The sequence below is a fragment of the Lynx rufus genome, unplaced genomic scaffold (genome assembly GCF_022079265.1).
Source record: "Lynx rufus isolate CCGP_SWC_20201006 ecotype Redwood Valley unplaced genomic scaffold, mLynRuf1.p SCAF_12, whole genome shotgun sequence".
In the NCBI taxonomy this organism is placed as follows: domain Eukaryota; kingdom Metazoa; phylum Chordata; class Mammalia; order Carnivora; family Felidae; genus Lynx; species Lynx rufus.
The window spans coordinates 41,083,463-41,099,263 of NW_025814826.1; positions in this window are offsets into that span (position 1 = coordinate 41,083,463).

Consider the following 15,801-nt stretch of genomic DNA (forward strand, 5'->3'; position numbering starts at 1 on the left):
TCAACAAGGCATATCATAGTGAAATTCACAAAATACTCAGGCAAGGAGAGAATCATGAAAGCAGCAAGGGAAAAAAGAGTCCCTAATCTACAAGGGAAGACAGATCAGGTTTGCAGCAGGACTATCCACAGAAACTTGGTAGGCCAGAAAGGAGTGGCAGGATATATTCAGTGTGCTGAATCAGAAAAATATGCAGCCAAGAATTCTTTAACCAGCAAGGCTGTCATTCAAAATAGAAGGAGAGATAACAAGTTTCCCAGACAAACAAAAATTAAAGGAGTTTGTGACCACTAAACCAGCCCTACAAGAAATTTTAAGGGGGAATCTCTGAGGGGAGAAAAGATGAAAACATATATGTGTGTGTGTGTGTGTGTGTGTGTGTGTGTGTGTGTACCAAAAGCAACAAAGATTAGAAAGGACCAGAGAAAACCACCAGAAACTCCAACTCTGCAAGCATCATAATGGCAGTAAATTCATATCTTTCAGTACTCACTCAAAAAGTCAATGGACTCAATCCTCCAATCAAAAGACAGGATAACAGAACAGATAAGAAAACAAGATCCATCTATACTCTGTTTACAAGAGACCCACTTCAGACCTAAAGACACCTTCAGATTGAAAATAAGGGGATAGAGAACCATCTATCATGCTAATGGTCAACAAAAGAAAGCCGGAGTAACCATACTTATATCAGACAATCTAGACTTTAAAATAAAGACTGTATCAAAAGAAGCAGAAGGGCATTATATCATAATCAAGGGGTGTATCCACCAAGAAGACCTAACAATTGTAAACATTTATGCACCAAATGTGAAAGCACCCAAATATATAAATCAATTAATCACAAATGTAAAGAAACTCATCATTAGTAATACCATAATAGTAGGAAACTTCAACACCCCACTCACAACAATGGACAGATTATCTAATCAAAAAATCAACAAGGAAACAATGGCTTTGAATGACACACTGGACCAGATGGACTTAACAGATATATTCAGAACATTTCATCCTAAAGCAGCAGAATATACATTCTTCTCCAGTGTACATGGAACGTTCTCCAGAATAGACCATATACTGGGACACAAATCAGCCCTAAGTAAGTACAAAAAGATCGAGATAATGCCATGCATATTTTCAGATCACAACGCTATGAAACTTGAAATCAACCACAAGAAAAAATTTGAAAGGTAACAAATACTTGGAGACTAAAGAACATCCTACATAAGAATGAATGGGCTAACCAAGAAGTTAAAGAAGAAATTAAAAAGTACATGGAAGTCAATGAAAATGATAACACCACAACGCCAAACCTCTGGGATGCAGCAAAGGTGGTCATAAGAGGAAAGTATATAGCAATCCAGGCCTTCCTAAAGAAGGAAGAAAGATCTTAGATACACAACCTAACCTTACACCTTAAGGAGCTGGAAAAAGAACAGCAAATAAAACCCAAAACCAGCAGAAGGAAGGAAATAATAAAGATTAGAGCAGAAATTAATGCTATTGAAACCAAAAAACAGTAGAACAGATCAATGAAACCATAAGTGGTTCTTTGAAAGAATTTAACAAAATTGATAAACCACTAGCCAGTTTGATCAAAAAGAAAAAGGAAAGGACCCAAATAAATAAAATCAAGAATGAAAGAGGAGAGATCACAACCAACACAGCAGAAATAAAAACAATAATAAGAGAATATTATGAGCAATTATACACCCAAAAAATGGGCAATCTGGAAGAAATCGGCAAATTCCTAGAAACATATACACTACCAAAACTGAAAAAGGAAGAAATAGAAAATTTGAACCGACCCATAACCAGTAAGGAAATCGAATTAGGAATCAAAAAATCTGCCAAAAAACAAGAGTACAGGGCCAGATGGCTTTCCAGGGGAATTCTACCAAACATTTAAGGAGGAGTTAACACCTATTCTCTTGAAGCTGTTCTAAAAAATAGAAAAGGAAGGAAAACTTCCAAACTCTTTCTATGAAGCCAGCATTACCTTGATTCCAAAACCAGACAGAGACCCCACTAACAAGAAGAACTATAGACCAATTTCCCTGATGAACCTGGATGCAAAAATCCTCAACAAGGTATTAGCCAACTGGCTCCAACAATACATTAAAAAAATTATTCACCATGACCAAGTGGGATTTATACCTGGGATGCAGGGTTGGTTCAATATCCGCAAAACAATTCACGTGATTCATCACATCAATAAAAGAAAGGACAACAACCATATGATCCTCTCAATAGATGCAGAGAAAGCATTTGACAAAATACAGCATCCTTTCTTGACAAAAACCCTCAAGAAAGTAGGGATAGAAGGAGCATACTTCGAGATCATAAAAGCCATATATGAACAACTCAATGCTAAAATCATCCTCAATGGAGAAAAACTGAGAGCTTTCCCCCAAAGGTCAGGAACAAGACAGAGATGTCCACTCTCGCCACTGTTATTCAACATAGTATTGGAAGTCTTAGCCTCTGCAATCAGACAACACAAAGAAATAAAAGGCATCCAAATCGGCCAGGAGAAGGTCAAACTTTCACTCTTCGCAGATGACATTATACTGTATATGGAAAACCCAAAAGTTTCCACCAAAAAACTGCTAGAATTGATTGATGAATTCAGCAAAGTTGCAGGATATAAAATGAATGCACAGAAATTGGTTGCATTCCTATACACCAACAATGAAGCGACAGAAAGAGAAATCAAGTAATCAATCCCATTTACAGTTGCACAAAAAACCATAAAATACCTAGGAATAAATCTAACCAAAGAGGCAAAAAAATCTATATGCTGAAAACTACAGAAAGCTTATGAAAGAAATTGAAGAAGACACAAAAAAATGGAAAAAGATTCCATGCTCCTGTATAAGAAGAACAAATATTGTTAAAATGTTGATACTACCCAAAACAACCTACATATTCAATGCAATCTTTATCATAGTAATACCAGCATTCTTCACAGAGCTAGAACAAATAATCCTAAAATGTGTATGGAACCAGAAAAGACCCTGAATAGCCAAAGTGATCTTGAAAAAAGAAACCAAAGCAGGAGGCATCATAATCCTGGACTTCAAGCTATACTACAAAGTTATAATCATCAAGACAGTATGGTACTGACACATGAACAGACACTTAGATCAATGGAACAGAATAGAGAACCCAGAAATGGACCCACAAACGTATGGCCAACTAATCTTTGACAAAGCAGGAAAGAATACCCAATGGAATAAAGACAGTCTCTTCAGCAAGTGGTGCTGGGTAAAGTGGACAGCGACACACAGAAGAATGAATCTGGATGACTTTCTTACACTATACACAAAAATAAACCCAAAACGGATGAAAGACCTAAATATAAGACAGGAAGCCATCAAAATCCTTGAGGAGAAAGCAGTCAAAAACCTCTTTGATCTTGGCCACAGCAACTTCTTACTCAACACATCTCCAGAGGCAAGGGAAACAAAAGCAAAAATGAACTACTGGGACCTCATCAAAATAAAAAGCTTCTGCACAGCACAGTAAACAATCAGCAAAACTAAAAGACAATCGACAGAATGAGAGATGTTTGCAAATGACATATCAGATAAAGGGTTAATCTCCAAAATCAATAAAGAACTTATCAAACTCAACACCCAAAAAACAAATAACCCAGTGAAGAAATGGGCAAAATACATGAATAGACACTTCTCCAAAGAAGACTTCCAGATGTCCAACTGACACATGAAAAAATGCTCAACATCACTCCTCATCAGGGAAATACAAATCAAAACCACAATGAGATACCACCTCACATGTGTCAGAATGGCTAACGTTAACAACTCAGGCAACAACAGATGTTGGTGAGGATGCGGAAAAAGAGGATCTCTTTTGCATTGTTGGTGGGAATGCAAGCTGGTGTAGCCACTCTGGAAAACATTATGGAGGTTCCTCAAAAAATTAAAAACAGAACTACCCTACGACCCAGCAATTGCACTACTAGGTATTTATCCAAGGGATACAGGTGTGCTGTTTTGAAGAGACATATGCACCCCAATGTTTATAGCAGCACTATCAACAATAGCCAAAGTATGCAAAGAGCCCAAATGCCCATCGATGGATTAATGGATGAAGAAAAGTGGTATATATATACAATGGAGTATTATTCAGCAATCAAAAAGAATGAAATCTTGCCACTTGCAACTACATGGAGGGAACTAGAGGGTATGATGCTAAGTGACATTAGTCAGAAAAAGACAAAAATCATATGACTTCACTTGTATGAGGACTTTAAGAGACAAAACAGATGAACATGGGGAATGGAAAGAAAAATAATATAAAAACAGGGAGGAAGACAAAACAGAAGAGACTCATAAATATGGAGAACAAACTGAGGGTTACGGGAGGGTTTGTGGGAGGGGGGATGGGGTAAATGGGTAAAGGGTACTAAGGAATCTACTCCTGAAATCATTGTTGCACTATATGCTAACTAATTTGGATATAAATTTTTAAAAATAAAAAATAAATTTAAAAAAAAACTGGAGAAGTAAATCTAAATGGCCATGGCTTTACTGACACAATGAAGAACACATAGAACTCTAGTTCTTTCTCACATACATTTTCCCCATTTGACAATATCTTGTTTGCTTTTCCATATTTCTTTTCTTTTTTTAAAAAAATGCTTATTTATTTATTTATCTTTGGGGGGAAGACAGAGAGGGAGACAGAATCGCAAGCACACTCCACACTGTCAGCACAGAGCCTAATGTGGGGCTCTAACTCATGAGCTGTAAGTTTATGACCAGAGCCAAAGTCGGACACTTACTCAACTGAGCCACCCAGGTGCCCCTCCATATTTCTTTTCTACATGGTTTGCTTATTTTAGGATTCTGTACCTATAATCTATTATGTAATAACATGGAAGATCTTTTTGACTCATGTATTATTTTTATGTTACTCCGGTTGAGGCATTTCAACGTATCTTCACTGCACATATAATACAATCAATCTGCTGTTTCCAACCTTAGATTTTGTCATTGGTGCTCAGTTCATTTACACTGAGTTTCTTTCAGTTCTTCAAACATAGAGAGTTCTTTTCTACCTTGTGGCTTTAACATAAAATGTACACGTTTGTATCTCTTCATATGACTGGCTTTTCTTCATGTTTCATGTCTATGTTTAAATTTCACCTCCTCAGAGACATCTCCTTAATATTTCAATATAAACAGATGTTTCCTTGCTATTGTCTTTCACTGTGCTCATTCACTTTTGGTGGGATGTAAAATGGTACAGTCACATTATAAAATTCCTTGGCAGTTTATTATAAAAGTAAAATATGCTTACTCAATCACTCAGTAATTCTACTGCTAGTTTCCTATTATATTTAGCACGAGCAACTTCCTCTATCTGAAATTGCATGGTCATAAGATAGGTGTATATTTAACTTAATAAAAAATATCATGAACTGTATCCCCAAGTGGTTCAATAATTTTATACTACATACAGCAACGTATTAAGACTTCGTTTCTCCATATTTTTAATGATAATTGGCAATCAATGTCAGACTTTTTAATTTTAATCATTCAAATGGTGTGAAGTGATAATTTTTATGTACATTTCCATGTTTACTCATAATAATGAATACCTTTTCACATGCATATTGGCCATTTATTTTTTTTAAAGATTTTTTTTTTCATTGAGATGTTCTTTTTATTATTGTTATAGAAATTCTTACTTGGAGTAAACCTTTTGCCATTACATATTATTTTAAAATTTATCTCAGCTTTTTAATGGTATTTTCATGTTCTTAAATGTGTCTTTGTGAACTACATGGTTTTAATTTTAATGAAGAAAGTTTTATTAATTTTTAAAGTCATGGTTCAGATTTTTCAGTTGTTACAAGAAACCACTGACACAATATTTAAAAGAAAATTATTGGAAGTTTTCTTCTAGTAGCTTGTAGGTTTAATTTTTAGGTTTAGGACTGAGCCATCTCAAAATAGTTTTGTTGTATGGTATGAAGTATGTTCTGGATTTACTATTTCCACATACTTACTCAGTTTTCCCATCTCATTTCTTGAAAATAATTTTACCTTCCCTTTGATTTATTTCAGTAGCATGTTAAAAATTAAGTAAAACAACTTTGTAAGTGGATGTGTGTTTAGACCTATCTTACTGCATTTAAAAAAAATCTTTTTTTTAATATGAAATTTATTATCAAATTGGTTTCCATACAGCACCCAGTGCTCATCCCAACAGGTGCCCTCCTCAATACCCATCACCACCCCTCCTTTCCCTCCCACCCCCCATCAACTCTCAGTGTGTTCTCAGTTTTTAAGAGTCTCTTATGGTTTGGCTCCTCTCCTTTCTTAACCTTTTTTTTTTCCTTCCCCTCCCCCATGGTCTTCTGTTAAGTTTCTCAGGATCCACATAAGAGTGAAAACATATGGTATCTGTCTTTCTTTGTATGACTTATTTCACTTAGCATAACATTCTCCAGTTCCATCCACGTTGCTACAAAAGGCTATATTTCATTCTTTCTCATTGCCACATAGTATTCCATTATGTATATAAACCACAATTTCTGTATCCATTCATCAGTTAATGGACATTTAGGCTCTCTCAAAAAATTAAAAATAGATCTAGTCTATGACCCAGAAATAGCACTGCTAGGAATTTACCCAAGGGATACAGGAGTGCTGATGCATAGGGGCACTTGTACCCCAAGGTTTATAGCAGCACTTTCAACAATAGCCAAATTATTTAAAAAAAAAATTCTCAATGGGGCCAGTGGGTAGCCCAGTCAGTTGAGCATGCAATTCTTAGGTCATGATCTCATGGTTTGTGGGATTGAGCCCCATGTTGAGCTCTGCACTGACAGCACGGAGCCTGCTTAGAATTCTCTCTCACTCTGTCTCTGCCCCTTCCACACTCATGTTCTCTCCCTCTCAAAATAAATAAATAAAACTTAAAAATATAAAATAATTTTTTAATTAAAAATTTTTTAAATATTGTATTTGTTTTTGAGAGACACAGAGAGAAGAGAGTGAAAGCAGGGTGGGGAAGGGGCAGAGAGAGAGGGAGACACAGAATCCCAAGCAGGCTCCAGGCTCTGTGCTGACGGCTCAGAAGTGGGGTTCAAACCCATGAACCGTGAGATCATGACCTAAGCCGAAGTCGGATGCTTAACCAACTGAGCCACCCAGGTGCCCCAAAATAAAAAAAAAACAAATTCTTAAGCCTATATTGCACTGTTTTGATAAGTATAGCTTTGTTGTAAAACTTGAAAACAATGATTTTAAACTTTCTATTTTATTCTCATTTTCCAAGTAGTTCCAGCAGTCCTAAGACATTTGTATTTCATTAAAATTTTAGAATCAACTTGTCACTATGTGTTTTAAAAGCCAACAAGAATACTGAATAGAATATATATGAATAAGGAGAGATGTGTGTGCGTGTCCTATATATATATATATATATATATATATACACACACACACATATAATGTAAATATATAATATATGCATATATGTGGGTATATATACATACAGCACATATATTATGCATTTAATAATTATATAAAACATGCATATGTATATTATATATGTATATATTATATACACACATACATGAGACAGAAATAAGTGAATAGACAATGTGCAAAGACACATCCATGACATTTTAGAAAATTATGTATGGTTATATAACTGAAGAAAATGTGGTACTGGCACATGAACAAGTCAAATGGACCAACAGAATAAAATGAAGATTCCAGAAAATACCAACACCAATACAGAAATTTCATGCATGGTGTATGGTACAGATAAAATTGATACTCTTTTGGAAGTTATCAACCACTTAATACTTAACCAAGTATGGAATGACAGATAATCCATATAAAACAAGATAAAATTCGATTCTTACCTAACACAATTTATAAAAATCATCTATGCAGATACAATGTATAAATTAATTCAATGGAGATTAAACAATAATTTAAAATATTATAAGAATATATAGGATAATATCTTTATGGTTTCTATATTGTAATTTCTAAATGCTGTAAACTATCAGTGAATTGTCTATTGTAACTTTTGCCTGGCTTCTATTAGCTTGTTTTTTTGTCTTTATGATTTCAGATAGATTTTTTTTTAAGATCTGGATTACATCCTTTATCAGAGAGAAAAAAGAGGGAAGGAGAGAAAGAGAGAAGAGGAAGAGGGAGAGCAGTTAAAAAGACACCAAATCCAAAGAGAGATGATAGGAATATGATCAATGGGGAATATGAGGGATTCATGAAGGTTTTAACTGCATTTTGATATTCAATTGTTTTAAAATCTCAGTTTTTTCCTTGTGTCTATTTTAAATTATTCACCCTTTATTTGAAATTACTTACATAAATAAATCTCAATGTCAATGCTGCAGACAACACAAATAATTCTCCTAGCTTTTGTGCTATGCTTTTAAAATTAGGCATTCATCCAGAAATATAGCATGAGGATGGTTCACATCACTTTTTTTGTTGTTTTTTATAAAACTGACAGTAGCAATTTTTCTCAAGTGTAATAGGGCATGGCCAATAAATCCTTAGTAGATCTTATACCCCAGCTTATGAACTTTCTTTATTTTTCCATTATAAACTTTTAAAACCAAAATAATTGGGTCCTTCTTAAGTTACACAGATTTCAGAGTCATAATGTTTATAAATTGTTTTGTTTTTACTCAGGGTGCCAAAAGGAAAATGTACAACCTAAATAGAAACTTTAGGATTTAAAGATATTGTTTTATACAATAAATTTAAATTTATTAGTCCAGAGATATTTTAAAAAGCACTGATTTTTGCAACAGTTACAATTTGATACTTTGCAAAATGGTATTAAAATTTAAAATTTTCATTTATAATTAGGATGCTATTTCCAAGAAAAATACAAGGTAACTAAAATCCTGAAAAGTCTCAGAAGACATAATGTAATAATTAATAAGGACATTGTTATCTAAGTATTATCATTTCGTTAAACAATTTTACATAAGCCAATTCTTAGGCAAATGCTACAGTGTTCACAAACATAATTTCAGGCATAACTTCTATCACCAAAGCAGTGAATGGGTTCTGACAAAGAAGAGTACACAGTATTTCTGAGGATTGTGAATAAAAATATATCTGTTGATATATCATGTTCAAGAATCAATAATTGAATGCCTTATAGGATGCAACACTGCTGTGTGACTGAGAACAGACTTCTGAGCCTTGTTCTCATGCATTAAGTTATTAGGAAAAAAAGAACAGCTAATGAGTTAAATAATAGTACTATATTAGAATGACACTGTATATATTTGGATTTATTCAATTCTAACCATCATACAGGAGAATATATAAGCTATTATTTAAAAAATTACACTTATAATCATAATTAGTTGTTTGGATGACTGGATTAAGGAAATATTATACAAATATATTAATGTACAAAACAGTAATGTTATAACTGAGTATTAAATTTTTAGAGGGTAATTTATTTTTTAAAAAAGGTATTTAAAAAAATTTTTAACATTAATTCACCTTTGAGAGACAGAGAGAACACGGTGGGGGGTGGGGGTGACAGAGAGAGAGGCAAGTCACAGAATCAGAAGCAGGCTCCAGGCTCTGAGCTGTCAGCATAGAGCCCGAAGCAGGGCTTGAACCCACGAATCGACTCGTAAGACCATGACCCAAGCGAAGTCGTACACTTATTCGACGCAGCCACCAGGCGCCCCCAAAAAAGGTATGTTTAAAGGTCAAATGGTTTGGGCATTCATATTTTTATTTATTTACTACATAACTGAAACAATGTTATTTTTATTTATTCAGCATTGTCAAAAAATATGAAAATAATAATGGTATCTCTTTTAAAGGATAATCTCCATGTCCAGGAATTTTAGTTAAGGAAACACAAGTATAAATTTGAATTTTATTCTTAGTAGAAAAGGAAAATATATACACAAATAGAGCTTTTCTTTCATTTTTATCTAATTGATTTATACATTTATTTTTATTATTTTTTATTTCAGAGAGAGAGCGAATGAGAGCACGTGCATCTGACTGGGGGAGAAACAGAGAGAGGAGAGAGAGAATCCCAAGTGGACTCCACCCTCAGGACAGAGATGGACATGGGGCCTGATCCCACGACCCTAGGATCATGATGTGAACTGAAATCAAGAGTCCGATGCTCAACCGACAGCCACCCAGGTGCTCCATCTTCCTTTCGTTTTTAACTTCTCTATTAGAACTATGGTGCTAACATATGCCTCCCCAAAGGGGTGCCTGGTTGACTTAGTCAGTTAAGCACCTGACTTTGGCTCAGGTCATGATCTCACAGTTCCTGAGTTCGAGCCCCATGTCGAGTTCTGTGCTGACAGCTCAGAGACTGGAGCCTGCTCTAGATTCTGTAGCTCACTCTCTCTTTGCTCCTCCCCTGCTCATGCTCTGTCTCTGTCTCTCTCAAAAATAAATAAACATTAAAAAAATTTAAACATATGCTTCCCAATCAATATATTTTATATTATCCAAAATGCATGAATTTAACATATAGTCAAACAATCAGCGTATTTTATTTTTGTTTTCCTGGAATTGACCTAAACTTTGGAGAGAGATATATGTATATACACATACAGATACCTATATATCTTTCAATTTCAATATGCATCACTAATTCATGTTAAGGATAGATTAAGTAAGCTTGGAATTCCAAGAATCAATATTTGCGTTGCATGGAGAAAGTCTATTTAAGAATAAAAATAAGTGATCAATAAAAGAAGACAGCTGGTCACATTTGAATGTATGAATCCAGTTGTGCATGAATCCAGCTTCTCTGATTGTACCTGCCAATTATAAAAATCAACATCTCCTTTCTTCCCTTGAGATATTTTGGATTGTATGCTGATGCTTGTGATTAAAATATTAGTGGCCAACACAAAGATCAAAGTTGTTTATATTTTACAGATGAAGAAATTACCAGACTCAATGAATACATAACTTAACCAAATCAAATACATGTTAGTGAAGGCCAAACTATTTACTGTATTCAGACAGATTTCTTAGCATTTCTCATCTTTTATAATTTTTTTTAAGCCTTCATGGTCTATACACAAAGAAAATTTCACTTTTTAAATCATTGGTGAAATATATGAATTTTTACCTGATACATTTAACACTCATCTTCTTATTTGTTAAAATGCCTCAGTTCTTTAAAAATTTTTTTTAACATTTATTCATTTTTTTTATATATATATGAAATTTATTGACAAATTGGTTTCCATACAACACCCAGTGCTCATCCCAAAAGGTGCCCTCCTCAATACCCATCACCCACCCTCCCCTCCCTCCCTCCCCCCATCAACCCTCAGTTTGTTCTCAGATTTTAACAGTCTCTTATGCTTTGGCTCTCTCCCACTCTAACCTCTTTTTTTTTTTTTTCCTTCCCCTCCCCCATGGGTTCCTGTTAAGTTTCTCAGGATCCACATAAGAGTGAAACCATATGGTATCTGTCTTTCTCTGTATGGCTTATTTCACTTAGCATCACACTCTCCAGTTCCATCCACGTTGCTACAAAAGGCCATATTTCATTTTTTCTCATTGCCACGTAGTATTCCATTGTGTATATATACCACAATTTCTTTATCCATTCATCAGTTGATGGACATTTAGGCTCTTTCCATAATTTGGCTATTGTTGAGAGTGCTGCTATGAACATTGGGGTACAAGTGCCCCTATGCATCAGTACTCCTGTATCCCTTGGATAAATTCCTAGCAGTGCTATTGCTGGGTCATAGGGTAGGTCAATTTTTAATTTTCTGAGGAACCTCCACACTGCTTTCCAGAGCGGCTGCACCAATTTGCATTCCCACCAACAGTGCAGGAGGGTTCCCGTTTCTCCCCAGTCAGAGTGGCCAAAATGAACATTTATTCATTTTTTAAGAGACAGAGAGAGCTAGAGTGTGACTGGGGGAGGGGAAGAGAGAGAAGGAGACACAGAATCTGAAACAGGCTCCAGGCTCTGAACTATCAGCACAGATCCCGACATGGGGCTCAAACTCATGGACTGCAAGATCATCACCTGAGATGAAGTTGGACACTTAACCAACTTAGCCACTCAGGTGCCCCAAAATGCCTCAGTTCTTAATATGCCACAGAATGCCAGAGCTATAAAAATAAATATAAGTATTGTTTTTTCTTTATTTGGATAAAACAGGAAATTCTGTCCCACTCTAACCTCTTTTTTCTTTTGGGATGAGCACTGGGTGTTGTATGGAAACCAATTTGACAATAAACTTCATATAAAAAAAAAAAAACAGGAAATTCTGTATTTTCCTTCCAGGTTTTATAATTTTCTGATAAGCAGCACATATTCAAGACAATCCTTTATGATACCTTTACAAATCAGGGAAATTATGGATTTGAAAAGATATTATCTCTATTGCATTCCTTTCCCGGGGGGGGGGGAAACTACAAGGAGTTTCCAATATAGTAGGCAGATTAATTTATGACCTCCAATCAAATACTACATTTTTGTCTACTGTTTATCTTGATAGTATTACTCATCAGAACCAGAAAATACAAATTTTTAATATTATGAGAGCATGCACTACTCTGAAAAAACTTATGACTTGTTCTCAACCATAAACCCATATGTTCAATCACATAGACTTACATATGCCTGAAAAAAGATCTACATTTATAGGTATGCCACATTTTTTCCACAGATCATCTGTTTTATAAAAGTGAAATTCTCATATTTTATTTTTCTTCTGCTCTTACAAAATATATGAATAGTTCATCAAAAGGCAAATGAAGGCAAGCTTAGTAACTTCTGGGAGATTTCCTGTGTCTTTTACTTAATGTCAAGAAATATGTAAAAAGTATGAATGTTCAAGAGAAGAACTCACAGGGATAGCCGTATACATAGTTTTTGGACACTCTGAAGTAAACAGCTCTCTCTTTAAACCATATTTGTTTTCTATTTCTAGCAAATAAAAAAAAAGCCATAACTTTATCAATGCCATGTAGGATGAAAAATACTTTACATTAAAACATTAAAAATTAATTTGTAATTTATTAAAAAATATTATACTTCCATATATATATATAACAGTTTGAGCTATTTTATCTGAAGGAGGAATGCATTTCTCTGAATAGAAAAAATGTATTTATTAAAATTAATGTATTTATATAATATTAAGTACTTTACTAAAAGAATATAATAAATAATCAGATTTTATATCCATTTTATTGATATTTTCTTGTGGAGTTTATCTTACAAATGTATAAAATAGAATATATTTTGAATGTATTCTTATATGTATATCTTCAGTAATAATCATTCTTATGATATTGTATAATTATAGACTGCCCCTTGAATATGATTAAAATGCTGGTATGAAAACAAAAAATGGGTCAACTGCAACTAAATACTTAAAAGAACAAGTTAAGTCGTGGAATAAATCCAGTACCTCTCATTCTCCTATATGTTTATTTTTTCTTCCTAATCCCATATCACAATAGTCCATACGAACAGGTATCACAACTGAGAATATAGCTAAGAGGATAGGGGAGAAGAAAATATATTGGAGCAGGTAAAGAAGCCATCTATTTCTCATGACTACTAAAGGGGTAAAATTAAGGATTATCATATGTTAATAATTCATATTGGAAGACAGAGAGAACAAAAGTGAGTGGGAGAAAAGTTTAGAAACAGGAGAGAACAATATAAGCAGTATAGGCAATTCTGAACCACAATTCTATTCATCACTTTTAATGTAAACACTTTAATTTTTTTAAATTTTTATTTATTTTTGAGAGAGACATAGTGCAAGTGGGGGAGGGGCAGAGAGAAAGGAAGACAGAATCTGAAGCAGCCTCCAGGCTCTGAGCTGTCAGCACAGAGCCTGCTGTGGGGCTTGAACAGGTATCAAACAGAGCTTGAACTCATGTACTGCGAGATCATGATCTGAGTTGAAGTCGAATGCTCAACTGATTGAGCCACCCAGGCACCCCGTAATGTAACACTTTAATGTGCTCAGTACAATTATAACATTTAATATGTAATACATATAAATTAAATATATGTAATATAAATATATATTATAAAGTAGATATTATATATATATATGTATATAATTTAATGTAACATTTATAATTCAATATATAGTTACGAAGTACTTTCTATGTGTCCAACACTTTTATGGCACTGGGGATACATCAATGACCAAAACCAAACATCCTTGTCCATATAGAGCTTACTCTTTATAGGAAAGACAAAAAGACTAAATAAGTGATATATCTGATGTGACTAGCGCATAGGAAGAAAACCAGTAAAGTTCTGAAAGCTAATGGAAGGGTGTGTGTGTGTGTGTGTATGTGTGTGTGTGTGTGTGTGTGTGTGTGTGCGTGCGCTGGCCACACAGGGAAGATGATATGTAAATAATAGTCTGAAGGATATGGGGGAAGAAATTAAACATAATGAAATTTGGGTGAAGAGTACACCTGTCATAAAGGACAATGAATAAAAGGCTCAGAAAGGGGATTATGCTTGAATCAGATGAGAAAGATGAGGAAGGGGCAGGTGTTATGGTCTTATAGAAAGGTATCTACTATTACAAGAACTTCATTTTGAATGAGATGTGAAGGCATTGCAAATTTTGGAGAAGACTACAATGATATATTTTTCATTTAACAGGATCACTCTACCTACTGTTGGAGAATAAAAGGAAAAGAAAGGGGTGGAAGAAGGAAAAGCCAATTGGAGACAGCTGGGGGAAAATTAGGGTAAGAGACATTGGCAGTTTGGTCTGAAGATGAAATGATGGAGGTGGTAAGAAATGGCCAGATAGAGATGAGAGGGTTTGCTGCAAACTGAAGATGTTGAAAGAGAAGTCAAAAGTTCCACACAGCAACTTTTTGCAAATGAAACTTCAACCAATAGCATGTAAGAATTCATGTTGATGGGATTGTAAAATGGTGCAACAGCTATAGAAAACAGTATAGCAATTTCTCAAAAAGTTAAAAATAGAATCGCCAAATGATCCAGCAATCCCAAAATATACTTGGATCCAAATAAAATTGAAATCAGAATCTCAACAAGATATTTGTATTCCCATGTTCATAGCAGCACTATTCACAATAGCCAAGATATGGAAACAACCAAAGTATCCACCAAGAGATGAACAGAATATGCATACAATCGAGTATTACTCAGCCTTAAAAATGAAGGAAATCCTGCCATTTGCAACATCGATGAACCTGAAGGACATTATTATGCTAAGTGAAATAAGCTGGTCATAGAACAAAAAACACTGCATGATAGTTGAAAGCAAGCATGAGGTCTCTCATGGACTGGCACATTGTTTCTTCCCGGTTCCAAACATAGGTCCTTTGACTGTGAACGGACAGACTGTAGATACTGTAAATCAGCATTTGTTAGATTTTGAGAAACTATGGACGTGAACAAGAGGAAAGGGAGAAGGTGGAATTATCTGTATAACAGATCACTTATCTAGGTGACTCCTGTACATTGGAAAGGGGCCAGAAGTCTTTGTCCAATATAATGGAAAATCATGCAATTGAAGAGACATCAGGAAAAAGAAAAGAAAGAAAAGAAAAGAAAAAAGAAAAGAAAAGGAAAGAAAAAAGAAAAAAAAGAAAATAAACAAGAACAAAAACAGAATGACACACATTTGAAATTCCTTCTGATGTTTGATGCTTGTGTTCACTAACCATTCCCTGTATTTACATTCATTCAGTGTTCAGGGACTGGCTTTATCTTGGTCTGTTAGATTCTGATCAGTAT